At 39.2% G+C, this 27,403-nt stretch overlaps 1 protein-coding gene across 2 annotated transcripts in view; it reads left to right on the top strand.

The window, feature by feature from the left end:
* Gprin3 (GPRIN family member 3) overlaps positions 1–27,403 on the top strand; it is a 59,120-nt gene that overhangs the window by 7,957 nt on the left and 23,760 nt on the right. Inside the window, exon 2 of one of the 2 annotated variants that reach the window (XM_048813616.1) lies at positions 3,427–3,475. The exons of the other annotated variant lie outside the window; for it this stretch is intronic. The gene's annotated coding sequence lies outside the window, so the exon portion shown is untranslated. The remainder of the gene's footprint in view (positions 1–3,426; positions 3,476–27,403) is intronic. 2 annotated transcript variants of the gene reach the window in all.

The following is a 27,403-nucleotide window of genomic DNA, read 5'->3' as shown; positions in this document are numbered from 1 at the left end:
TTCCACTTTTAAGTTTGCCATTATGTCATTTTAAAGTTCTCATTTCTTCCTTCTAAATTAATTTCTCAATCTACTCAAACATGTATTAAAACTCCATTATTTCAGCAAACCCTCCATGATTCTTAGGACCCATATATAAAACTGTTTCATACATAGCATGAATTTTTTATTTACACTTAGTTGCGTTGTTCTTTAAGCATGGCTTTCCTTGGATTATTCTATAAACTATTTCTGCTTGAAAAATGCAGGCCAAAATGGAGCAACTAGAATTTTGATTGCTAATAAGAACTTTAATCAGAGGTAAAGCTAGTAAATGAGAACACATTTTCACCTGCATCCTTGGATGAGTAAAAATTTCTTATTACAAATGGGTGTGAAGAATTGTTCTTGTTTTCATGTCGAACATGTTCTGAAAGCAGTCAGAGAGCAGAAATCTGTCAATGTCAGGGTCAGGGGCTGAGCTGTGATTAAGGGGCGGGGGGTGACTTTATAATCCCCTTTCACATGGGGAACCATTTCCTGTCTACACATGGGAATTCTCAGAACAGAACAGATCTTTGCCACAAGCATCTGAGAGACTTGGTACCCTTGGTTTAATCTGCCAGGATTTCAGGTTTGGGAATGTATATACCAGCTCAGAAACCGAAAACTGGCAATCTGTGGGCCCAACAAGAAAACCTTGGCCTGCAGGAATTTATGTGCAATTAAGCCAATATTTAAAAATCAGAAAATCTGTTGTACAATGAAACCCTGGCCCACATTCTCTAGGATGGAATGGAACCACAGTTAAGTGCTACACAGTAGCTTCACTGCTGACCCTATTTCTCCCTGTGGTCTCTTTGACCTTGAGGCTTTGCGTGGGTCCCTTGTACTCTGTGTCTTCAAAAATACTGTTGCATAGCTAGAACCCATAGGTATTGAGCTTGTGAATTCTGGACTAGGTGTTCTGTAAGTACCATCAAGTTCTAAAATTCTATGACTGTACTCATGAAATTGATGTGTTCCCTACAAAGCAGAGAGAATTGTACTGAATACAGTTAAGTCCCATAAATAATAACTTTGCCTAAAAAGTTTCCATCAGTCAAATATGTAGAAAGTTCCATCGCTACAAATTGAGTTGAACTGGTCTGTTAGCAGCAGAATAGTGAAGTTTTTGTTTGTTTGCTTACTTTTTACTGCCCGGTATGTGGCAAATGTAAAAAATATTAACTGTTTTAACAATGATTTATTTTTTTTCTTCACCTTAAGGACCCATGAGTAAGATTTTACATTGAATTGCTTTACACAGTTTTAAGTGCACCGTATCTTTATATACAGCTCTTTCCATACATACCCAACTTGCATAGCCTCCTGAAAGTCCAGTCTTTCAATTAATACTGCATTGTATTCAGCAAGAGTAGCAGTTGAGCTAAATCTTCAGGAGTACTGTCGACTCCTATCTCAGTTTGTGGCTATGTGTGGACAGCTGTAAAAAGCTCATCCAGTGATGGCAGCCCGCTGCATGCACAGCCGTTCTTGGAGGTAGTCAGATCACTACAGGGTCTGGCCCCTGGACTGTGAAAAACTGCTTTTTTAATATGGCTAAAAATGAAGTGACTACTTCAGTGTCAGGGTTGATTTATTTGTGCTGCAAATGAAGACAAATGTCCTTCTGAGATGCAAAACTCAAGCCCATGTCTTCAGTAGAGAGAGCTCTCTGAAATCTCTCCTTCTTTCTCAACTTCTGCTGCCACTTTCCTTCCCCGCGCACGCTTCACCGCGTGCCACCCCCACATCGTGCCTCCTACTTTACTTCTAAAAACATCCTCTCATCTAATTATTAATCCTTAAGTGGCGGGTGCCTCAACAGCTTCGCTTGGAGAAGACAGCGCTGAGAATAGTATCAATTGAAGCTAACAGAGGACACAGTGCTACCTTAACTCCGTGCTTTCTTTGGAGAGTGGCATTTCCTTGTTAAATGATGAATGTTGATAATATATAAAATGTGTTGATAATGTATAAAGGACCGTGGTGCCAAAGGTCTTTAGGGATAAAGTCATTTCCTTTCTTGCTTTTTTTTAACTTAGTTTTACTTATGATTTTTAAATAACACAAATTTACTTACACTGAAACTTCTCTACTTTGATAAGGAAACTATTCTTCCGTTCCCCTGGTGGTTATTTTGATGTTACAAAACTATAATAAAGGATTTTTTAAAAGATCATCCCTCTGGGGTTTGTGGCTTTTGAGTTGGGAGTCTTAAGTCTCAGGGATGGTCAGATTTAATGACCTGAATTGGATTGGCTTGAGGGTTCCTTCTGCTTTAAGAATTAGAGAAGCATTTCTCCAACTAGAAATAGGAATTTATTTAGAAGATGATGTATATAATTTGAAGTATGGCTGGCAGGAGGCCCTGATTTAAGGAAGGCGTATTCCTTGGATCATTTAGTAAATCTGTACTGAGCACTGGACATGTTCAATAAACCTTGTGCCATGAGCTAGGGATTCAAAGTTGAATAAAACATAGTCTGAATGCTTAAGTAATTCCCAGGCTATCGGAATAAACTTATTAATAAATATGACTCATCAAAGTTAGAATGGGCAGTTTTCCTGGTGAGGATCTGAAGGAATTCCCCTGTAGACAAACAAGGGTCCCTCCTCTGACACTACTGCCCACCCCCATGGGCTCGCTTCCTTCCTGTAGGCCCCAGTCATTCAGCTTCATTTCCCCTCCTCCTGAGCTTTACCACCTGCTCGCCACACCTGGGTTTCTTTCTTCCAGCTAGGCCACCCTGAAAACTAGAAGTCCTTCTCATCCTATTCTTAATGCTATAAAAAATAAATCCTCCAACACACGTGTTTTTTTTGCTTCATTCTGCTAAAAACAAGTAAGAAACAGAGCAGATGAAGTGACAAAGACGAGGCAGGTATATGATGAAGAAATCTCAGGCATTTCTACCGGCAGCTCGTCCACTTACATGAAATTCCTTCCTCATGAATTTGCTAGAACCTCAGTGTAACTTCATCCCCCAGTTTTTCTCAGTTCAAGAAAACATCTCTGAGTGAGATGAGTGAGAGTGACATTATCACAGAAATAATGATGTTAGGAAGTTAGGATAACAGACATTTGAGAAAACTCTAAATTATTCCCTTAAGAAATGTTTGGCTGTCACTGATTCTTTATCATTGTCATAAATTATTTGTGATACATGAGTGTGTTTCAACACTGTTTAAGGGCTGTGGGTTGAGATGTTTGCTTGGACTCTCAGGGATCACCTCCACCCTTGGGGGATGATCTTGAATCCTCATTATTGGCGGGTGGACCAGACCAGGATGCTGAAAATACCCAACAGTTTCCATGGCTGCTTTTTGAAGTGCCCCAGTCTCTCTTGCTATCTTTTTTCCCTGAAGAGTTGCTCATAACTCTTTTGTGGTCCTTCTCTCCAGGGCCATGACCTGGAAGTTCATGTAGTAATTCATGCCTCCGGAATGCCTGGTGAGTGATTCCATCTCTATATTTACCCCAACTGGGAGGAGAACCTCTTAGCCTTGTAGCCCAGAAGGTTAGTGGCTCAGGAAAAATAAGAAGGGATAGGATCCCCCAATTGTAGAGAAAAAACAACCAAACACATGGTGAAGGAGGCGTAAAAGGGATAAAGAGGGAGCAGGAGGCTAGTGGGCATCGCTTGGGCACTTTGCTGCTTTGGTTATAGGACATAAGACAGCTCATTTGGCTTTATCCACCTGCTTTCCAGAACAGTGGGTGACAGATGAACTACAGATCTGTAGAACTCTTTCAAAACTTCGTTCTTCAGGCCCCCCTTGCTCATGGCATTCCACTAAACTACCATGTTTTATTCAAAGAAATCTATAAGGTTTGTACTATTCCAATTTTAGAAATGAGGAAGCATTAAATAACTTTCCCAAGATCTCACTGAAAGTAGTTGACAGAGCTGTGAGTAAATTTCAAGTCATCCAACTGCAAAGGCCACAAGTTTTTCTATGCCACATGTAGTATTCTGTGGAGTGGCAGTGATTAAAAAAAATAATAATAATAACACTGGTCAAAACAAGAGGCATAGGCAGGATTTTATGAACTGCTCTCTTCTGTCTTGGATCTGTTTTCATGTTGCTTTAAAAACAAATGTGAAAGCTTCTAAATCAGACATAGGACATTTTTTAAACAAACAGGACATGTTCAAGGGCAAGCATTTTAACTTAAAACTCTATAAATCATTGTTTAGGCAATAAAATTGACAAACATAAATTTTATCAAAATATCCAGGTAACACACATGTTCAGCAAACAACATTTCTTTGTTTCTCAAAAGAAAAAGTAAGTAGATTTTGTACAGTCACATGCATCATGCATAGTGGGCACACACACACACACACACACGTGGATGTACACGTGCACACACACATCCACAATAAAACCAGGCATGTGTTTTTGTTTAACTCTATCTATGGACTTTGTACTCAGAAACTATTTATAGAACTAGTGTTTCCGTGATTGATGTTTTAATCATAGACATTCATTTACTTATGAAAGTTAAGCAATTCCCTCTGATAGCTTAGAGCTAAGTGTTCTAGTTGAAAATTGAAGACAGAATAAAAGGCACAGGAGACCCATCTAAGACAAATTTTATCTTAAAACCATAGTTCTAATGTATGAATAGTACTTGATAGGAGGATAAATATACCTATCTGTGACCGTTTTGAAGATAATAATTCACTATTTTTGAAAGTCATAATTTCTGCTTCTTTTTTTTCTTTTTAGTTCTCTAATAAGAAATTGATTTTTTTCTAGTTAAAAAAATTGAAGAGAAGTCATCCTTAGGCATTAGTCTTACTAACTGGGTCCTTGTCATTTTTCTAGAATGTCTTTGCTACCCTGTGTCATTTCAAAATCCGAATTCTTTGTTCCAAGAGGTACCAAAGTGAAGGGCATTGCTTTTCAAAGGCCAGGAGATTTTCAACAATGACTTGTGACATGATCTTATGTAGTACACAGATTGACTTATTGCTTATGTCTTTATTTTAATATGGAAATATGCTGAGAGTAAATGTAAAAATACACTTTTAAAAATATGTGCTATGAAAACATATACAACTGTCACAACAGCCCCATAATTTCATAGATATTATTTCTCAGTACTAGGTGGGTATTTTTAACTGGGGCATCAGTTAATGTCAGTTTGATGAAAAATATTAAGTAAAAAAAATAGTTTAGATAAGGAGCACAGAAGGCAAAACTCATGGAAGTGGTAAACAGATGTCACAGTCTATGAAAGTGGTACAGAGTCAGGTCATTGCCGAAGGCACTTCAGGTTCTCTCTACAAATGAGACAGTGAAGCCAAAAATTCCTACAATCAATTTAGCTCTAATTGCCTCTTCCTTTTTTTCCCCCATAACCTTGCATTTCTCCCCCACCCCCTTTTTTTCTTTCTTCCTGACTTCCCTCTTCTCTCTCTCTCTCTCTCTCTCTCTCTCTCTCTCTCTCTCTCTCTCTCTCTCTTTCTTAACACCCCTTAATTTTGGGCACATTTTCTAGTTGAGAAATCTTCAGCTTTTTTTTTTTTTTACAAGTTACACCTTTCTTACCTCCCTCTCTCATCACTGCCAAGCATGTATGTTTTAATTCATTCACAAATGAATTTATTAAACAATCGTTGTCCAGAAAGTTTACATACTCAGTAACATGGGCGTGTAGGAAAGCAACAGAGTTCTATGCCTTTCCCTTCTTCCTTTGTTAAATGAGAATGCGTGTCTGTTATTCACATTGAAGCAAAAGTCCTTGAAAGCCCTGGACTTCTGCCATAATCTTTCCTTTGTCCTTCCCGGATGATTAAGAGTTCTTCAGTAGAAAGTCTCTTCATTGATAAAAAGCATTATTGAGGTTCATATTACAAATTTAAAACATGTGTTGCTGCACATTCTGAATGAGATTATACATGAGAAAAGACAAATGGGGTTTCTACTTTTCATAGATAGAAATATCTAATTCTTGGGTCATTTTAAGTGCAAAAGGGAAAAGATTAGTATTTTCATGATTTGAGGATAGAGGGTAATATGTCTTTTATCAGTTAGCAGTTTTTTACAAGTCTGAGTCAAATAAGGAATTTCAACACTTGTCAGTATTTGGGGTTTTTTAAAAATCAGCTACATTGAGAAGGGGAATCAAGTTTCATTAGTACTTATTGTTTTTTCATATAATTTATGCCAAAACAAGTGATGAAAGTATTACTATTATTTTTATACTGGGGGGGGGGGATTTTTGTCTTTGAAAAACGTTGCTAAATGTTTTTAAAGTATAGTAAGTTAAACTGTCACAAGTACCTATGTAATGTCAATATATCTGTTTTATGCTTGCCAGCAATTCATGAGCTTTGAATTGGTGAAAAGGATATAGCTGTGGTTTCCTGCTGGAGTTTCTATATAATAGTGAGAACAGCATGAGAGGATGCAGTTGGTTGTGGTTGTTTGCTCATTCTTTGCTGCTCTTTTCTTTTCTGTAAAAAACAGGAAGCCTAAATTTGTTTTTTACTTAGTTCAATTGATACTCAGTACGGACTTATGTGTGTGCTAATATGGGTGGATGTAAAGATTAAAAATAAAACAGGTATCCCTGCCTTTAAGGACCATAAAATCTTAGAAAATTAAGTAAAAAATGAAGAATTTAAACAAAGAACTTGAATCTCTCAATAGCAATATTTATTTACTCTCACTGCAATACCTTGTAATAAAAGTTGATCAGTTGAAATTGCTTTCAAATTTTTAATGTTTAAATTTTATTATAAGTAAACACAACTGTCCAAGTATCATAACATTAAGACTATTTCAAGAAAGAGCTAGTGAGCTCAGGTGATTTTTAACTTTAATTATTGCACAACAGTTCAAATGAGTTTTGTATTTTTCTCAGGTCATAGACCAAACTCCCAATTCCCAGCCTATTGATTTTGAAGGGAATTAGGCAAAAGAGCATATTCAAGCCTCTATCTCAAAAACAAGGTAAATAAAATCATGTACTTAGGCTCAGTAAATTAGTACCATTTCATTTCATATCACCATAACTTTTTAAAAGGTATATACAAAAGAATATTTGTAATCAAGTATACTCCGAATAGGAAGGATTTGATGGAAGCCATTATCAGGGAATATAAATAGTGATATGAAATAATGCGTTTATTGTAAGTTCTAAACCGTACACAATTGTGGGAGCTCTGTGGTTGCTTTTGCATTTACTGTTGGCCCTGATGTCATCATAAGTTAGTAGAGCTGGTTGAAAATCAAAGCTGGATTTGAATGGGAGCCAAACAAGGACCAACAAACCTGTAAGACAAACTGAAACCCATAACGACAAACCAGAACCTGTGTTTGAGTCATGCCTCCTCCAAAGTCAGTGACCCAGAGCACCGTAGGATCTGGCACTCTGCACTGCAAAGCTGTTCACGCACCTGGCTCAGAAGCCAAAGGAGAGACCTGGTGGGAGGCAATAGTCCAGCAGCCTGGCTGATATCTGTCACAGACCAGGTGAGCCAGAGGTCGGAGAGCAGAACTTGTTGTGCCACACAGACCTTCCGAGCATAGCACTGCTGTTTTCCTGCTACCTTCCAAACCTCATGTAAATTTCCCTAGGAGCCAGCTGTAATGAAGAACCATTTAGGAAAGAGAATTCTGGGAATGTGTTTTCAGCCGACCTAAGCTGACCCCTACAAAACCACCAGAGAAGCTAGCCAGTGACAATATATCAAGAAGTCCCTTGCACTTGAGTTCTACTAGAAACCTATGAACACTGAATACTGAAGGATTCATAATCCATTCTGTTCATGGATTGCATTTAAGAGGTTTTTTTTTTTCTATAGACTTCTACAGTCTCCAACAATTTTCTTCTATATACAACTGTACATCATTGGTTTATTTCTGTTCAAAAACTGAAGTTACAGAAGGAGTAGCTACAAAGTTCCAAGACTGATGTCACCTAAATCACCCAGTGCCTCTTTTCCTTGTATGTATCATACAGCACATGGCACCTGGCTAAGTGATGTGGTGACAAAGGTATTCTCTGCCACAGTAGATTCCTGACTCCATTTTTAGATTTCTGTAGGTGCCACAGAAGTTCCTTATAATGCAATGTTATAGAAAAGTGCAAGCTCGGTTAGAAAGATGCTGCATCCCAGTGTTTCTCTTATTTCTTTGTTTTGTTTGGAAATCCTTGCTAGTCAGGATGTCCACACTGGTGCTGTCTAAAATGCCACGCTCACCAATGATGGAGGCATCCAACCAGATGCTGGAGCCAGAGTTCATACAGTGAATGGGGGGCTGGCCTGGGCATCTTCAGAGGATTTTTCTATTTTAAAAAATGTCTTTTCAGTGACTCTCAACCTCTTTTTTTTTTTTAAATCCCAAATAACTTGATAGCTTATGTTTACAGGGCAAGTACCCTGCAATTGCAACTTTCTCTCTCTCACCTAGAAAGCACATTTAAATGAATCAAATTTGTAAAATAAATAAATAAAAATGATCTTATGATCTCTTATGTACTAGTAAAAAAAAATCTTGTCTTTTGTATGAGTACAGGAAGTTCATCAAATATTTCACCATCCCAAAAATAAAACTGTTAGATAAGTTCCCAGAAAAACAAATGAAAGGGAGGAAAGTGTATAGTTTTATTTAAATTTCTTTGATAGTCTAAAATTGGTTAAAAATTAGGCAAGGGTTGGGGTTGTGGTTCAGCAATAGAGCACTTGCTTAGCACGTGAAAGCCCTGGGTTCAATCCTTAGCACCACATAAAAATAAACAAATAAAATAAAGGTATTGTGTTCAACTACAACTAAAAATATAATATTATAAAAAATTAGGCAATACTAGATTAAACTTTAGATGCATTAATTGTGTTACCGAATGTGTTGGTGTAATCTGACCATACGGGAATATTTGCTTAAGTAGAATGTGTTATTTGCCTATTGTTGCAAATTCTTACACTTGGGATGGGGTGGCAGAGCATCATATAGATAAATAGGACCAAGACTTTTTCCTTACCATAAAAGAATCAATAGTCTAGTGGGAGACATAATACAAAAAAACAATTAAAGGGAAAGGAGAAGTACTGAATGTCGGCTTAATATGAAAGGGAAGTTATTATGGTTCTAAAACTATGAAGCTGTAAATTTTTGTCCTGCACTACATGCTTGGAAGGGCAAAGACAAAAATAAATCCCTAACAATTCCAACAATACCAAGGGTTGGCAAGGATGTGAAGCAACTGGAACTCTTTTGTGTTGCTAGTGGGGATACAAAATGGTACAGCCACTGTGGAAATACTTTGACATTTTTTTAATAAAATTAAAATTCACTTACCATATGACCTGGCAATTCTATTCCTATTTAACTAGGTGAAATAAAGAATTATACTAACACAAAAATCCTATTTATAGTGGCTCTTTTCCTAATCACCAAAAATTGGAAAAAAATATATCCTCAACTAGGAAATAAATAGTCACATGAATGCAAGGAAGCATTGTTTTGCAAATAAGAAGACTGAACTATCAATGCACACAGTTTCAAATATACTATGCTAACCAAATATGCTAACCAAAGAAGCCCAACTCAAGCAGCTGTGTGCCTTTATACTTGTATGATATTCTGGAGAAAACAAACCTGAAGGTGGCAAACGGATCAACAGTAAGAGTGAAGGAGGGTTTGACGACAAAGGCTTAGTCAAGAATTTCTTTAGGAGGTAACCAGGCTGCAGGTGCTCCTGGATTTACAATGGGGATATCTCCTGATAGATCTATTATAACCTGAAAATATGGTTCATTTGAAATGCATTTAGTGCACTTTGCCCTACTGACCACCAGAGCTTAGCAACACAGCACACTGGTTGTCCACACTGGTAATGGCAAGGCTGACTGGGAGCTGTGGTTCTCTGCTACTGCCCAACATCTCAAGACAGTGTAATATTACATAAATCGTTAGCCTGGGAAAAGATCAAATTCCAAAATTTGAAGTATGGTTTGTACTGAACATGTATTGCTTTAACACCAATGGCGGAGTCAAAAAATTATACATCGAGGACCATCTGTGTTCTGTATCTTGATTGTGGTGGTGGTTAGGCCTATGCATTTGTCAGAGCACATAGACCTATATGACAAAAAGAGAGTAAATACAACCAAATGTTTTAATACTTTTAAAAAAATTCAGCCTAGAATTACATTCTAGAATATAGCATCCATCTGGTTCTGAGGTCAGGAAACAAGCCCTATGGAGAAGATGCTCGCCTTGTGCCCTATTTAAATGGGTGAAGGAAAGTGCCACAGGACTTTGGATGTCAACTGACAGTTCTGTTGCCTAAAATAATGTCAAGTTAACCACCCAATGCAAGTATATGTGAATAGTGTGTGTATGGTGTGTCCTCTACTGCCTATGCAAGTGGGGCATGCCACTTACCTCCTCACTCTCAGGATCACAGACTCCGAAAGAAGTTAGTTGTTCCAGTGTTACTCATTGAGGTCTTATTATATAAGAAGTGCTGCGTGACACATTCTGAGGGTGAAATACTGAGCTACTTAGAGTCCCCAGCAAAAAGTGGAGCTCATAACTGAGCATGAGAGATAAGAAATGTGCCTCCATAACTGTAATTCAATCAGATTATGGTAAATCCTATAATCGAGGTTCCCTCTCTGTCCTATGGCTGTGGAGAGGAGGAAGTCATCACTTCCTGCCAGGGGTATCAGTAAAGGATTATTTTGTGGAGACTGGCATTGATTCAGAAATTTGTAGATTCTCTATTCTTTGAGAAACAAATTCCTTCTGCCTTATTTACTTGCTTTCCCCCTCATACACAGCCAGTGGCTGAAAAACTGTCGATTAGAATTAGTTTAGTTTAGAATTAATGAATTAGTTTAGAATTAATAAATGACAGAAAGAAACAAAGAAAGGACAAGACAGCATGTTCAAAGGCAGAGAACACATTCCAGAGGACCATGCCCATGGCAAAAGCTTCAAGTACAATTCTGGGAGTAGCTCATTTTGGCTGGAGTATAAGGGGAGTACAGGAAGTAATGTTCTAAAGTTATATTGGACACAAATGGGAAAGTACCAGGTTAAGCAACTTGAACTTTTTTTTTCAGTAGAAGTCATCTCTGAAGGATTTTGAAATGAGCAATGTGACCAAATCTGTTTTGAGAAGATATCATTTGATGTAATCCCAGCAACTCCAGAGGGTGAGGCAAGAGGATAGCAAGTTCCAGATCAGCTTGGGCAATGTAGTAAGACACTGTCTCAAAATAAAAATAAAAATGGCTGGGGATGTGGTTCAGTAGTACAGCACCCCTGGGTTAAAGCCCCAGCACCACACACACACACACACACACACACACACACACACACATGATGTCATTTGGCAGTGATTATTAGACAGTGACTATTAGTTGTTACATAAGCTATGTTGGAGCAAAGCAGAGAGAATGTGTCTGAGATAACTGCACATCAAGCATGACTTGGTGATTGCAGCTGTCAGGATATTGCACTTAGAGGGCAGGGGTCAGAAGAGCTCCTATGAAGCCCTAACCTGGTTTCTAAACAGTCAGACAGATCACCTAGGTTTCTGGTTTCTAGAAGGTTAATGTGGAAATTTTAAGAAATGATATCTTTGGAAGCTTTGTATATTTTGGGTTTTTTTTTATTTGAAAAATAAAATATTTAATCATTTTTAAGCTTTGTATATTTTAAAAACCTACATAAAGATAGCAGGTATTGTTATTTGAGTGTCAACTATTGGAAAGAAAGTTGCAAGTATTTCTAGCAGAGATGAGAGAGGAATTGATAACTCTGTGGCTCTAGGGGTGAAAGGGGTCAAAGCTGTCAAAACGACACAAAATTTGACTAGGAGAACACAGAAATAGAGATCTCAAGAGGGAAAGTTTACTTTGGCAGAATGATGTCAACTCCAGTGTTGAACATTGCATTTGGGTCACCGGCACAAGAGGCAGGTTAGATATCTGGCCCACTCTTTAGAGGATGGAGGAAGACCAGGAAGAGAGGAAAAGAAAGAGGCCTGGAATTGAAACCTTTGAGTCAACACCATCAGATAGCCTAAAAGATATATAGACAGGAATGAAGAGTTCCAAAACAAGAAAGTTCCTAATAAAACCCGTATTTAGCCATCAGAGAAGGAATGTCTGAGCTAAGTCCACAAAGGATCATGTGAAAAACAGGAAGGAAATCTGCAAAGGAAAACATCAGGGAGAGGTGACCAGCGGTAAAAATAATGCCAGGAGATCAATGGAGATGAGGAATAAAATTCCGTGTCCTCATCTTAAAATTGAAAAAATAATACCTTTTTGCGGGTTTGTGGAGAAAAAGCAAAGGACGGTGCTAAGTGCCATCTCTTATGTGGTAGGCTTAAAAGTAGGGGTTATTATTAGTATTGTTATTGAAAATTCATTCTCATTTTCAACATCCTTGAGGGATTTAAAAAATGTAACCCAGACCTTGGTGAGGGTTATATGTAGAGTTGCTTTTTTTTTTTTTTTGGATAAATCATAGGCTAAATTTGCTGCATAATATCATCTCCTGACCTTTAAAGGGTAAAAAGCAGTTCATCCCCAGTTTTAGAAGAGCTGTATCCTGTTCTGACAAGAGCATATTGTTTTTCAGTAGCTCTCATGCAAGTGTCCATGGAAAACTAATTTCCTTCATCCAGGCTAAAGTTGAATACTATCAAGGTACAAAGGACAACAGCAACGTGTTCATCAGCCTTCCTCTGCCCTAATGTGGCACAGATGACAGCTGAATTCCAGCCCTGAAGGTGGCAGCAATGTGCATTTATGAAAACACAATTGTGAACAGGAAAAAATTAAATAGAATATTGGTTGGTGTATACACTTCCAAAATTTATTATGTACCAGTGACCAAGATAGCATAGAATAATCATCCATCTGTTTGGATCATATTGATTATTTTTTAATTTTGATCTAACAGGCTGAGCCTCTGCTTGATTCCAGCAAGAGCTAGTTTGCTTTTGCAAAAAGAAAATTTAGAAGCCACCTTTCTTCCAGTATCTCATATTTCAACTTTCTGAAATCAGTGGCCTTAAAAATGCATGCAATTAAGGAGTCACAGTGAGAAAGCAGAAAAGGCCCAGGGACATCTGCAAAAATATCCAATGCAAGAAGCGAGATACAGTGTTATTTAAGGACCTTTGTCCTTGATGATACATTATTCCATATGTTCAAGTGATTCATCAAAAATCATGGTCACTCCCAAGATAATTGATAAACACTTTTTTTTGGTCATCATTTGTCACGTGTGTTGGCCTTATACTGAAACCAGTGAACATTTTCTTCTATATTTGCAAAAGTCAGTCAAAATTAAGATTATTAAATCATTCCATCAGTCTTCTTAAGCTTAGGATTCACTATGGTTTTCCCAATACTTAATAACATTTTTGTACAGACCCTACCTTTTTTTTCCTCTTTAATTTCACATTTTATTTCATGGAGTCGTTCATTTTTCACTCACTTCAAGGTACAGGGTTTTAAAATAATTACTAAAACTAAATCTAATTATTTAAGCTGGCATTGTTTATTCAGAATGTATTTTTGATCTTAGAACCATATTTCCTAACTCACATACACCCCACCCAGCTCTTTTTCTTCACATGCTCTGTAAATTTCAGACAACAATGGACCACAATCTATACTTTTTTGTCTGTAACCTTTGCTTAGGCTCATCCCTCTGCTCAAAGGCTCAGCTTTGAAAACCCAACTCAAATCTTTATGCTGTGCTAAGAAATAGCACACAGTTCAATTTAATCAGTTTAGATAAATTGAACCATAGGGAGCTAATTTCTATAACACACCACCTAAATTTTTCTGTGGCTTAAGGAAATAAAATGTATGTGTGTGTGTGTGTATCTAAGTATGTGTGCATTTATATAAATATAGGTATAAATATTCCCTGAAATGTTCAATTTTGGAGGGCAACAAATTTTTATATATCTTCATATACATCTCTGTATAGTTCCCACAGAACTTATAATGCCCTATTATACATAGGAAGTCTCACTATATATTTAATGAATTCAGTTCAGTTTTCCACTGAGTTCAGTATTGAACATTTGAAGATTAGTAGACTGGAATAGATTTTTAAAAAATAATTTGCTTTGTAAATATTTTTATAGCTCTACTTCCAAATCATTTTAATATCAACAGTTGTTTTTTAAGTGTCTTGATATCTTTATTATAATAAGAATAAGCACATATATTCTCCATCAGTACTTGGTAAATATATATAGAGAGAGGGGGTGGGGGTGGGGGAAGAGAGTTTTCTACTCTGAATGTCCAGAAGCTTCTGAAACTCAATTCAAGGAATGAAAAAAAAAAAAAAAAAAGGAAGTTAATGTGTAAGGGAGGGGAGATGCACATAGGAAATGAAAATAGACTTTGGAGTCCCATTCTAAAAACCATGGAGAAAAACAGAAAAACTATAGAATTTCTTATGTAAGCTTGGAATGTGATGATGAGGAATCTTAGAGGCAGAACATAGGAAAGCACTGGTAGAGGTGCATTTGCTGGGAGGGGATCCAAAGCTAACAGAAGACTAGGAATCAAAACAATGAGCCCAGGGTGTTGGGCGGTCATCATTGCACAGGGCTTATCATGAACACCACCTACCTGATAGTCTCACCTGTGTGCCTTCAATAAGATCATCAACAAAAGCCATAGTTCCCATAAAATATTGTTACATCTTCCTAACTGGTGTTCCTCCTAACTTTTGCTTCATTTCGCTGCTACTCAAGCATTGCTTTTCTGAATCTTTATTCTTAAGAATTTTAAAATTTGTATATATTATGTGTATATGTACATAATATATATGTTATATACTTATATATACACACATACACACATACATCCATACATAAAATTGAATGGCCTCTACAAACAGGATAATATCTAAAAGTTGGAGAAAAGGATATGTTCAGTTATGGGAAAAAAAAGTCAAAAGAGCTAAGAATCTGAGTAACTGATGAAGTCAAGCTAGAAAATGATTCATCTAAATGAAAACAAAAGTATTATTTCTTTTTCCCTGAAGGATAAATTAAGTAGTGGGAGCAGCAGAGTTATACATTTAGGCAAAAGAATGGATGGTCTAACAAGCTACTTGTCCATAATAATTCCTTCCCAACACCAAGTTCTCTTCTCATACAGGTGACAATTGAATAATGCCCCTTGGGAATAATTATGAAGCAAGGAGATATGCATAGGATAGATTTAGGAAAAGTAAAAAGAAGCATAGTGTGTGATGAAACAGGGAAGTGAGAATTTCACAATGCAGCCTGAAGTTTCTGAATTTTAGAATTAAAATGTCAAAATATAGACCTTGATATTTGGATTATTCTGGGCCTATGGAGAGGATGGGGTGAGGAAAAGAGGGGATTGGAGTGAGAAAATAGACCTAGTGATGAGTTTGTGTTAGCAAGAAGGCCCAGGTAACTCTCCCATCCTCGGCGCTATTAGTTCTGCTGCTACCACGGCTACCACGTGGCCTGTGCTACTCTCTCTTGCCAAAACTGTATGAGAAGGATGTGCTGACCCTGTGTGGCAAGTGCTCTCAGCCTTAGGCACCAGAGTTAATTTGCCTGAGGCCACCCAGCTAGTAAGTGGCAAACAGCTGGTGAACCTAAATCCTCTGATACTTGGAGGCACATTCTTCACCTCTCTGTGTCAGCTGCTGGTCATTTCCAGCTTCCTGCCTCTGTCCACCATGTTTCTTTTGTCTTAATGGCCTCCTTCCACCCTCCCTACCCCTCACTTGGCTAGCTCTTCATCCTTCAGGTCTGGGCTCAGGTGTCATCCTGCTCAGCACACCTTTCCTGGAGCCTCCTCATGTGGGCCAGGTCCCTGATCTCACAGTCTTCAGGTGGGAACCCTGTGAGGGCATCTGTCATAGCACCTACCACACCCTGGTACCATTCTCCCTCATCTTGAGAGCTTGCAGCCTTTGGCCCCTCCTCCTCCTTCACATTCATGAGGCCCAGCTGACTTGACCTCTTTAATAAGAATTTCTAAATCAGTTCCTCCCTCCCTATTCCTGATACCAGTTCTCAGGCACCATCTGCAATTGCCTTGTGAAAGATCCTTCCACCTCTAATCTACACCTGCCCCACCACACCCTTAGTGACTGCCCTTAACCTGGTGCCCTCTAGTCTCGCTTTGTCCTCACTTTAGCCCTGTCTCTTAACAGATGGCTGCCTTGTGACACCCAACAACTCTTTGTTCCAGCCCCACCCCACCCCCGGCCACTCCTCCCAGCAGTCCGTCTGTGCATCTGTTCATGTGTTGTTCATGTGCACCTGAAATGCCCTCTCCTCCCCTTGGCAAACTCAGCCAGCTTTGCCAGTGTTTGCATTCAGAGGCCACGGTGGCCCCTCTGCTGGACACAGCAACAGCGTGTTCTCATCACACCCTCTGCCAGCCATTGTCACAGGGCTCACTACCTTGCACTGGTCTTCCTTTGCTTCTGCCTCCCACACTAGATAGGAGCCTCCTGAAGGCGAGAGCTGGGAGATTGAGCCCACTTGTACATGCTCTGACCTGTTTAGTGCTTACACTGTTCCTGCAGCTTTTGAGTGACCAGCTTTGCAGCAGATCTCCACTGACGCCCAGGGAAGCCTTCTCTGATTGCAAATGTTGGAATGGGTCATTCTCTTGTGTTAAAATCTCTAGCACTGAAATGGCCTTCCCCCTAGCAGATGTCTGTGAAGGCAAGATTGAGTCTTGGCTGTCTTTGTGATTCTTTAGGACCTACCACAGACCTGGCACATGGTAGATGTTAAACGATTTGGAACAACCCAAAAAATAATATGTTTCATGTTTAGTACTTAGGTTCTGTGTTGCTGCATAGTGCAAATTAGAAAAATAATTATTGTACAGGACTTGTTTTAGCTCATCCCTTAGCCCTCAATTAAGCAAGGGATTTTACAAGCAAAATACTAAAGCCCTTGGCCAACTCTGTTAATAGGTGGTCTTCTTAGGCCCAAACATATGTAGATGACATTCTTAACACTTTCAGGGGGAAAAATAAAAGTCCTCCTTTACCTTCTGAAGGTAATATTATTGCAATTATAAGAAATCATCAAATTAATGGATTCTGAAAAGTAAATAGCTCCAGCTTATTATAGTTATATTTCCACCAAATTGTGAGATCTGTAATGAAAATTTGGGGACTGATTCGCAGGTCTTGAGATAGCAAAGTGGGGATAACTAGCTAATCCACCTCAGGCCATAAAGAGTTAATGTTTTTTGTTTGTTTGGAAGTTGGTTTTGGTAATGGGTATTGAACTCAGGGGCACTTGACCACTGAGACACATCCCCAGCTCTATTTTATGTTTTATTTAGAGACAGGATCTCACTGAGTTGCTTAGCGCCGCACTGTTGCTGAGGCTGACTTTGAACTCGTGATCCTCCTGCCTCAGCCTCCCAAGCCACTGAGATTATAGACGTGTACCACCGCACCAGGCACAAGAGTTAATTTTTAGGGAGTAAGTGCTTATACTTCTGACAAGCAATTCTCAGGCTACCACTCTAAACACATTGGATTGTTCGTTTCTTAATGAGTGCTTCTGTATCTGTGGGCCTATCCCAATAAAGGAAGCACCCCCACTGACGCAAAATGAGAGATTGCAGCTCCTCCACGGTCAGGTTAGCACAGCACATTGTAAACATCCCTGACTTCCACTTATCTTATGATTTGCAAAGGATATTTCTATCATTTAGATACTCCTGCGATATGTGCTTTTTCTTTGAGATATCATCACATAATTCTCACCATTGCTAGTGAATAAAACTAACATCAGTAGTAGAACAGTTATTTTATATTAGAGTCTGCTGTGAAATCTTATCTTTTGAGGCATATTGACATTCACCAAACATTAACTGCACTTTTTTTTTAACCCTTGTCAGTGCTGTACAAGATACTGGGGCTACCAGACAGGCAACCCTCTCTAGTGCCTGAAGTTTATATCTAACTGAAAAGACAAAAAAAAAAAAAAAGATGAAGACAGCCTAGCAATGCATCAGAATATAGAGAAGCATGGATGCAACAAGAGAACAGAGAAAAGACCACCAAATCAGGGACTGGGATGGTTTGGGGATGGGAAGACATCAAATTGATGTTTACAACGGAATAAAGAGAAAGTAGAGCATATTAGCTTCCTAGAGCTACTCTAATAAAATGCTGCAAGCTGGGTGGTTTAAAACAACAGGAATTTGTTCTGTCCCTGATCTGTAGGTTGATAAGTCCTGTTGGCAGGGCTTTTCTTTCCCAAGGCTCTGAGGGAGAGCCTGTTCCATGGTCTCTCCTGGCTTCTGTGGTTGCCAGCAGTCCTTGGCATTCTTTGGTTTATAGATACATCACTCCAGTCTCTAGGTCTTCACAGGATTTTCTCCTGAGTATCTAAAGTTCACTCTTCTTATGAGGACGCCAATCATACTGGATTTATATCTCAATATGAACCGGTCCTAATTTGATAATATCATGCAAATCTTATTTTCAAATAAGATCATGTTCATAGGTTCTATGTAGACCTAAACATTAGGGGACAGTATTCAACCCTGCATGTCTGCAGGCAGAGTCCTTGTCATATTTGCACAATCAACCATACATAGATCCTTCTCAGATGGTTGGATGGAAAGTTTGGGGGGGTCCTAATAAGAGGCATAAGGCTTAAGAGGAAATAAAAGTCTCTTTGCAAAGAGACTTGTGTACCAAACTCAAGAATTCAAACTTCATCATGAAATGTGTGGGTGCCATTGAAGGATTTTAATTCTGAGAGTTACATGATCATATTTGCATTTTGAAAAACCTCTTTGGCAACAGTATAGAAAATTGAAAAAGGTACAGATTGGAAGCAGAGAGATTATTTAAGAAGCTCTTGAAATAATTCTGGCAAGAAATAAAAAGAGCCTATGTTACATCAGCACAAGGAGATTCAGGAGGTGGGTAGATAAAGGAGATATTATAAAGAAGGGATTTATAAATTGGTGGTTGGTTAGGTGTGGTGAACAGGAGGCAAGAATGGCTTCCTGGTTTATGACTTGAGTGAGGAGATGGAGGTGACATTCACTGAGATCAATAAAAGGAAGAACATGCTTAGAGATAAAAATAAATGAATTTGGGCCATATTTAACTAGTGATATCAATAAGACTTCAAAATGGAGATCTACTTTTGAAAATCAATAGGGATTTCTGGCTGGACATAGATTTGAGATTTATGAACACATTAGTAATTGGGTCCCCTGGGTATAGGTATGAAGTTGGAAGAATATCTGGGAAATGCTAATATTTATGAAATAAACAGAGGAAAAAGAAAATCTAAGAAATGGCATCAGGAAGAAAACTCTATAGAGAAAAGAAGAAAGCCAGGAAAAATAGCTACATGGGTTAGGAAAGCATTTTCCTGGTATTAGAGATTTGACCAAGCTGTGATCCAACTCAAGTGAAAAACTGTGAGCTTCAAAGAGTGGGCTTGCAGGTGGCAGGTGGTGAGACAAGGTGTGACAACAACTCTTCCAAATAAAGAATCCTATTGGAGACATGTTTTTAAGGAAGGTGAGGGATTTTTCACACAACTGCCCCTGAAATTTTTGTTAATACAAAATAAAAATCTTTCATTCATGCTCCATGCCATGGACATTGCTCGCTGCCCACCCTTCCCAAATCTGTTCCTTTTCTCTGCAATACCACTGTTTCCTATTGGGGAATTACTTCTTCTCCTCTGCATTCAGCCTTAGTGGAACTGTCAGAGAAAGTGCCTTGCCCTCCCTTCACTGACCTCTCCTGGTCAAAATCCTGGGCTTCCCTCCCAGGACTTTGAATCTGGAACCTTTAAATTGGAACAAGTGTTTCAAGAATGGGGTGACTACTCAGGGTTATACAGTGGAGGAGGTAGAGAGAGAGGNCTTCTTATTTCATCTACATTCCTGTCTCCTTTCTACTTCTCTAAAATCCAAATTATTTAACCCACAAATATTTTACATGCATCTGTAAAAGGACTCAAAATAACAAACATAAGGTGGGGAGGGGGGAGGGTGGAGGATGGGAAAGGCAGCGGAGCACAACAGACACTAGTATGGCAATTTGTAAATCAATGGATGTGTAACTGATGTGATTCTGCAATCTATGTATGGGGTGAAGGTGGGAGTTCATAACCCACTTGAATCAAAGTGTCGAATATGATATGTCAAGAAATTTGTAATGTTTTGAACAACCCACAATAAAAAATTAAAAAATAAAAAAAAAAGAATGGGGTGACTAGAGTTTATCCCAGGGATAATTCCCTACTATGTCCTGGTTTCTACCCTTTTCCAAACTTGTTTCCTTAGATTTCCCTTCAATTTTATGCCTGTTGCAGATCCTTAGAATGGCTGTAGTACCTAAGACTCTGGAATTAAATGCTGGAGTTCAAATCCAGGTTTGGCTCCTTCCTAACTAAGTGACCCAAGGCAAGTTACTTAACTTCTCTGTGCTTTTGTTTCCTCATCTGTAAATCAGAACTAGTAACAGTATCTACTCTATTGGGTGTTCTAGTAATCAATGAGTCCAATTCTTAGAATGGTGCTGAATCAAAGTAAGTGCTATAGGTGTTGGCTATTATTATTCCTATAAGTTGACTAGGATCATTTGTTATCTTGGTTGCTATGCACCACCAAGAATCCTAATGGACACCTCCTTTTTTTTCCAAATTACTAGCATTTTATCATACTGAATTTGAAAATGTAGACAAAATTAATAATTTGATACAGGTTGACTACATATGACAGTTTGAAGAGAGAAGGAGATTTAAATATGCCATTTGTAGCAAATGGGTAAAAGCTCTTATCTAAGAATCAAATAAAGGAAGATAACAAGAGGTGTTAATGGCATGTTTGTACCGAATTTTGGAAAACAAAAAAATATGGGAGAGTTTTTCCAATTATTTTGAAATGCAGTAGCTCCACATTGCTGCTGACAGAAATGAGATGGATGATAGATCCTTTCTGTGCAAGTGCATAACACAATGGGAAATGCTGCATCCCAGGAATCAGATTTGGAGGCTCACATCACTTATACCCCCTAGAAGTTAATGTTTTCTCACTGATTCTCATTTCCTCCTTGAAAAATGCTGGCTGCTTTCTGACAGTGAGTTTCAGGATAGTTTGATACACACCAGTGTCGCACCAATAGCTAATAGGGTGGGTGCTGTGGTTTGGATGTAGTTTAAGTGTGTTTCCCAAAGATTTACATGTAGGAAGCTTGGTCCCATGTGTGAGGTGGTGTTGGAAGATGGCAAAAACTTTCAGAGGAGGGACAGTGGAAAGTAGTTAGGTCATTGGAGGCAAACCCTCAAAAGTGGATAATGTAGTCTCTAGGGACCCTGGTTAGTTCCTGTGAGAGCAGGGTTGTTATAAAAAGAGCAGACCAAACCCCCGAAACTCTCTGGCTCCCTGTCTCACCAGGTGATCTTCCTGCACCCACTCCTGCCATTGTGATGCCATCCAGCATAAAGCCCTCACCAGATACTATACAGATGAAGCCCTATGATCTTGGACTTTCAGATTCCAACACTATGAACTTAGTAAACATATTTTCCTTTAAAAAGTACACAGTCTCGGGTATTTTGTTACAATAATGGAAAACAGACTAAGACAGTGAGTTATAAAGCTAAGGGATTGGGTAAGATCACCCAGTGATAAAAGAGGGAAATAGAAAAGGCCAAAAGTAGACCTGAGAAGTCTGGCCTTTGAAATGAGGAGGAGAAGCTAGCCAAGATATAATGGGCAAAAAGAAGGTAATGAATAGACTGTGGTTCATGAGGGTAAGACAAGCCTGTATTTCAAAGAAAAACATGCACAACTGAAATGGAAGCAGAACATCTTGTAAATTCATCCAGATCAAGGTCGCCATGATTGTTGCATTATATCAAATGGAATCTAGTGCTGAAGGCTGGGCTTTATGAGTCAAATAGTGCGTTACTGGTGATGGGTCCAGATGGTTCAGATACCCCAGAGGGTGGAAAAGGTGTGAAACTACCAAGATGTGTTTGGCAGGTGTTCCATCTGTCAGTGGACAGGACAGAATGATAATCTCCTTGTTGTAGACAAGTAGTCTAAGGTCAGTATTGTCCACCAACTATACAAGTTTCTGAGACAGAGAGGGTGAAGCCAAGCTGTAGATCTGATGGATAAAGTGAGGTTAGGCAGCCATAGACAGTGACCTGTGAATCAGCACAGGCAGCTCAAATGGTTCTGAAAGAGAAAACATGCAGAGAAATTGGGAAAGCCTGCTTTCCCAAGAGGTCATGGTCCCTCCCTTCACATGCCCAAACCAACAGAGAAAGCCCCTTGGGATCAGCTGGCTTCCCACCCAGACAGAACTCTGCCACTCTGAAGAGTTCAGCCTCCAGAGGAAGGAATGTTGGCCATGCAGGTCACCATTTGAACCTAAAAATAAAATTCTTAAATCATTTTGAGAACCTAACCATGACCCCCAATTTCTTTTTGTTGTTGTTTTTGACCCCCAATTTCATCTGAAATGTTCAATGGACTCTTCAGAAGCCACCATACCCCCAACTTTAATGGTTCTAAGGGAAAAATTGTTTAGGCCAAAGGCTCTTCTCATGATGTATGAGAAGCCTATGTATCAGAATGAAATACTGAAAAGAAAAAAGGATATTAAAAATTTGTTAAAAGGGAAACAAATCATCATACTTATATCTACCATAACCAGCCTATTTGACACATATTCTTATGAGCTTTCATTTCATAGAATATACCTGTCACACCGCATGGGTGTGTTAATGATGAGTTCCAACCAGAGCTGCAGGAGTTCATGTCTTCCTGCTGGACTCTGGTAGGCAGAGGATCACCCACCAACATGCCCACTTACAAATGAAAGTTGGAGGAATGAGGCAGCAACTTTGAATTTCCATAATGGGTAATGGAGGAGAGGTTGGGGAACACGGGACTTTGTTAATGTCTGACAAATAACACTCTCTGCCTTTCCCCCCTGTTTCTTTACAAGTTGCAATGTACTCACACTATTTTCTAATATGTTTATGTTTCTTCTTGTATTCATTTGTTTTCTATTGCTATAATAAAATACCTAAGTGTAGGTACTTTAGGAAGAAAAGAAGCCTATTTGGCTCATAGTTTTGGAAGCTGAAAGTCTAAACGACATGGCATCAGCTGTTGCATGGGGCCCTTTGCATCACATCACAGCAGATGGCATCTGGCAGGAGTATATGCCAGAGGGAGAGATCACACAGTGAGATAAGAGCCAGAGAGAGTGAGAAGGGGTCAGTGGTGCTCTTTTATTAAAAACTCTATCTCCAGAACTAACTTAATTTCTTTCAAGAGCAGCTTTCCCAGTGACTTCCCATGAGGCCCCACCTCTTTTTCCTTCCTTCCTTCCTTCCTTCCTTCCTTCCTTCCTTCCTTCCTTCCATCAGTACTGGGGATTAAACCCAGGGCCTCACCACTGAGCAAGCACTCTTCCACTGAAGAGTGCTCTTTTTATTTTATTTTTAAAAATGTTTTGTGATAAGGTCTCATTAAGTTGCCCAGGCTGACCTCAAATTTGCAATCCTCCTGCCTCAGCCTTCTGAATAGCTGAGATTGCGGGCATATGCCCCACTTTTTGAGGACCTGCTTCTTAAATGTCCCCCCATTTCTTAATATCAAGGACCAAGCCTCCAACCCAAGAACCACTGAAGAACAAACCACACGGAAACCATAGCACTTCTCTTTTCTCTTTCAAGGCTTGCAGAATGGGTGAGGGGTAGGTACACTGCTCATATGAATCAGCCTACCTGTGTTTTCTGTAGAGGAATGTAAGAGAGATACTTAGTTTTTCAGCAGAAACTGCTAGTCTTTCTGCATATTCAAACAAAGGCAAGACTTAAATTCTAATGATAGAAGTAACTAGTACAACAGTAATTAATAAAAGGGGTCCATAATTATTGTGGTTTCATATGTGGTGTCCCTTAAAGCTCATGTGTGAGGCAAGGCAAGAACATTCAAAGGTGAATTGATTAGATGATGAGAGTTGTGACCTAGTCAGTGGATTAATCCACAGATATGGATTAACTGGGCAGTTACTGTAGGCAGGTATGGTAGGTATAGCTGGAGGAGGTAGATTACTGGGAGTGTGACTTTGGGGTATATGTTTTGTGCTGGTGAGTAGAGCTCTCTCTTCTTCCTGATCATTGTGTCCTTCTTTCCTTTGCCAATGCCCTTCAGCCATGATGTTCTTCCTCACCTTGGGCCCAGAGCTATGGAGTGAGACATCTATGGACTGAGAACTCTGAAAACATGAGCCAAAATAATCTTTCTTCCTTTAAGTTGTTCTTGTCGGGTCTTTTAGTCATGGTGATACAAAATCTGACTAAAATAATAATTAAGAAAGATTATATTAAAGGTGAATTAAACTATCATCAGTAAAAGCTAGAATGATCTTACTAAAATAAATATTCCAAAGGAGCCCTAAAGATTAGTACATGGACAATTTGTAGAATAAGTAAGTAAATGTTATATAAGATAAAATTTTACATGATTATTGCTTGTGCATAGTAGGTGCTCAATAACTTTTTTTGGAAGAAAGATTGATGTAGCCAAAATTCATTATTAACGTCAAATATCCTATACTATTTGTACCATGACAGAAGGACAAGATAGCTTTGAGTTCAGAGAAAGAGCCTACTGCTTTTTTTCTGTTCTACTAATTAAAGCAAGAATTTCCTGGAATCCAGTTCTCTTGGGGCAGGTAATGCTCACAGACTCTTTCCTTGAAATGAAGTCTCCCTGGCCTAGGTTAATTGTAGACCTTATTCATTATGAAACTGAGAACCCCACATAAAACCAAACCCCTGTTAAGATCAGTTAGGCATAATGGAGTCTTGTTCTTCCTTTTTCTTTATGAAATATATCAGCAAATATCAAAGTGGCCGGTCAGTATTCCAGATTGCGTTAACAGTGATAGCATTACAGTTAGTCCTTGCTAGGGACGTGGACAAGGAGGCAAACAAAAGTCTATTTCATTAAAGGAAAGAAAAAAAAATCTCAAACCAAGGAAAGGGGTGCCCATTTAGTTCCTCTGCAGCTCCTTGCAGGGCTGGTGGGAAATGGGCCATGTGGAAGCAGAGCCACATTCTGCTCCTCCTCCTCCAAGAGGAGATGCGATGATTATTTTGTTAGCCAGGCCACAGAACTGCCCAAGCAAATCTTACCCATCTGTCATGGAATTGTTTTCAAGAAGGAAGAAGAATATCCTTTCATCTTTTCTATTTTGATTCTTTTTTCTACTGATTCAAAGATACATAAAACCCAAGGTCAAAGAATGTGAGAACTCCATCTAGCATTGAGAGGCTGCTGGCTCTAGGAAGGGTACTATCATTTTAAATTGGTTAGAATATCTTGACTAGCAAAATGTAGGCATCTCAGTAAAGATTTAAATTAGCTATCCAGCATTCATTCTGTTACCCAAACCACAAGGCCAAACCTATCTTGTAATCGGGCCTTCTTCCCAAATAAGGACATTGTTCTACTATTAGGGTAATGGCTCCCACCCACACCTACAAATGCACAAAATCACCTACACACACACACACACACACACACACACACGCACACACACACACACACACACACCATATACACACATGCATACGTTTTGTCCAGTCCCCTTACTGGGTAATATAGAAGCCATTGGGATATGGTACTTGTCAAAGAGGATGAAGTTTCTCTGACCAACATCTATAGCTCCCGTACCTGGGTTGCCTCAAGGGTCACATTTGGTGCCTATCTCTGGGCCATCCACAGCTACCCATGTGTCTATGTCAGTAACTGACCATTGCCAGGGTAGAAGAGCAGCCTCCTTCTCTTTACCACCTATCTCAGTGTGGATCTAATTAGCTATAAATCTTATCAGGAGAGTAGTAAGCACTGGGAAGACAAGGGTTTGGGAATGAACTAATCGCTGGCATAGACAGTGTCTTTCCACCTTCCCCCAGCATCATCCTGGCAGGCCAAATCTCTGTCTGGTCCCTTAAGTCCTGACTGATTTCTCCTAAGCTGTTGCCTGCCCTTGCCCTGTATGTCCCTGTTGCCTCAGTCCCTGCCAACTCTCCAGCTCCCATCCAGGCAAGGGACATCGTGGGAGTGGTTGGGTTCAGGGAGTTCCAGACACATCTTGGCAAGTAGAGGGAGAGTGAGCTCAGAAAATGTGTTCCTGAGAGAGCTCTCTGACACAGGAAGCCAGCCACTAGGTTACCTGAGTCTGTGTTTACCAGGTAGCTTCAGTGCTTAAAGTTAGAGGTCTCATGTGTGTTTTCTTGAGATTGTTTTTATGGGGGTGTTCAATAATACTCACGTAAATATTTTTTTCCAAGGTTAAACCATTGCAGCTCTGTGTCATAACCTAGAGCATTTTGATCAGATCAAAATAACTTTCCAAAGAAAAATTTGACCCTGAGCATAGGAAGTCCTTTTGGCAGGAGGGTTGACCTGCTAACCCAGCAAAAGGCTCACTTAGACCAAATGAAATTCCATAGTAGGGTGCAAGTCCCACCTCCACCTTGGCTGGCTTCCATATGAAGTGGTTCCTAATTAACACACAGATTGATTCTGCAGAGGTGGAGGAACGAAACCAACTGCAGAATTTCTTTTAAAGATTTCCAGATCATTCTGATGCATAGCTAAATTAGGATCCTCTCATCCAGGTCAACCTTCTCATTTCCCAGACAAAGGTTCTGAGGCCCCAAAGATGAAGTTCCGTGTCTTCTAAACAATCATGTTCTTCCTATTGCCCAATACAGCCTTTCTGAATTTCTTTGAAAATACATTCAGGGACACTATGAAATTTTGAATAATTACAGGTACATGACACTTCACAATGGAGATATTCCTAATTATGCATTTTGGGGAAGATCTCCATTGTTGGAACATCATGGAATGCACCTGCACAAGCCTAGATGGAGTAGGTCAGTCACTCCAGGTGGCCCTAGATACCATCAAGAGATGCAGTGAACTGAAGGTCTCAGAGGCTGTTGCCAGAGTACCATGGCATACTGCTTTACGATGCACATTTTTTATGAGTACACTCTAGAATAATGAGTTAAAACTATAGTGTAGTAAACAAATAAACTAGTAACATTATCATTTATTATCAAGTTTTATGCACTGTGCTTTTATGTGCTACACCTTCCTATGAATGGCAATACAGGAGGCGTGTATACACCAGCATTCCCACAGACAAGGGAGCAATGTGCTGTGATAACATGTTATGATGCTACATCACTATGCAACAGGAATCTTTCAGCTCCATTATACTCTCAGGAGATCTCATACATCACCTTCATACAGCTGGTCTGTCCTTGACCTAAATG

The sequence above is a fragment of the Marmota marmota genome, unplaced genomic scaffold, assembly GCF_001458135.2.
Source record: "Marmota marmota marmota unplaced genomic scaffold, marMar, whole genome shotgun sequence".
Classification (NCBI taxonomy): Eukaryota; Metazoa; Chordata; class Mammalia; order Rodentia; family Sciuridae; genus Marmota; species Marmota marmota.
Note: the sequence above shows the minus strand (reverse complement) of the source record. Positions and strands in the feature narration are given on the sequence as shown.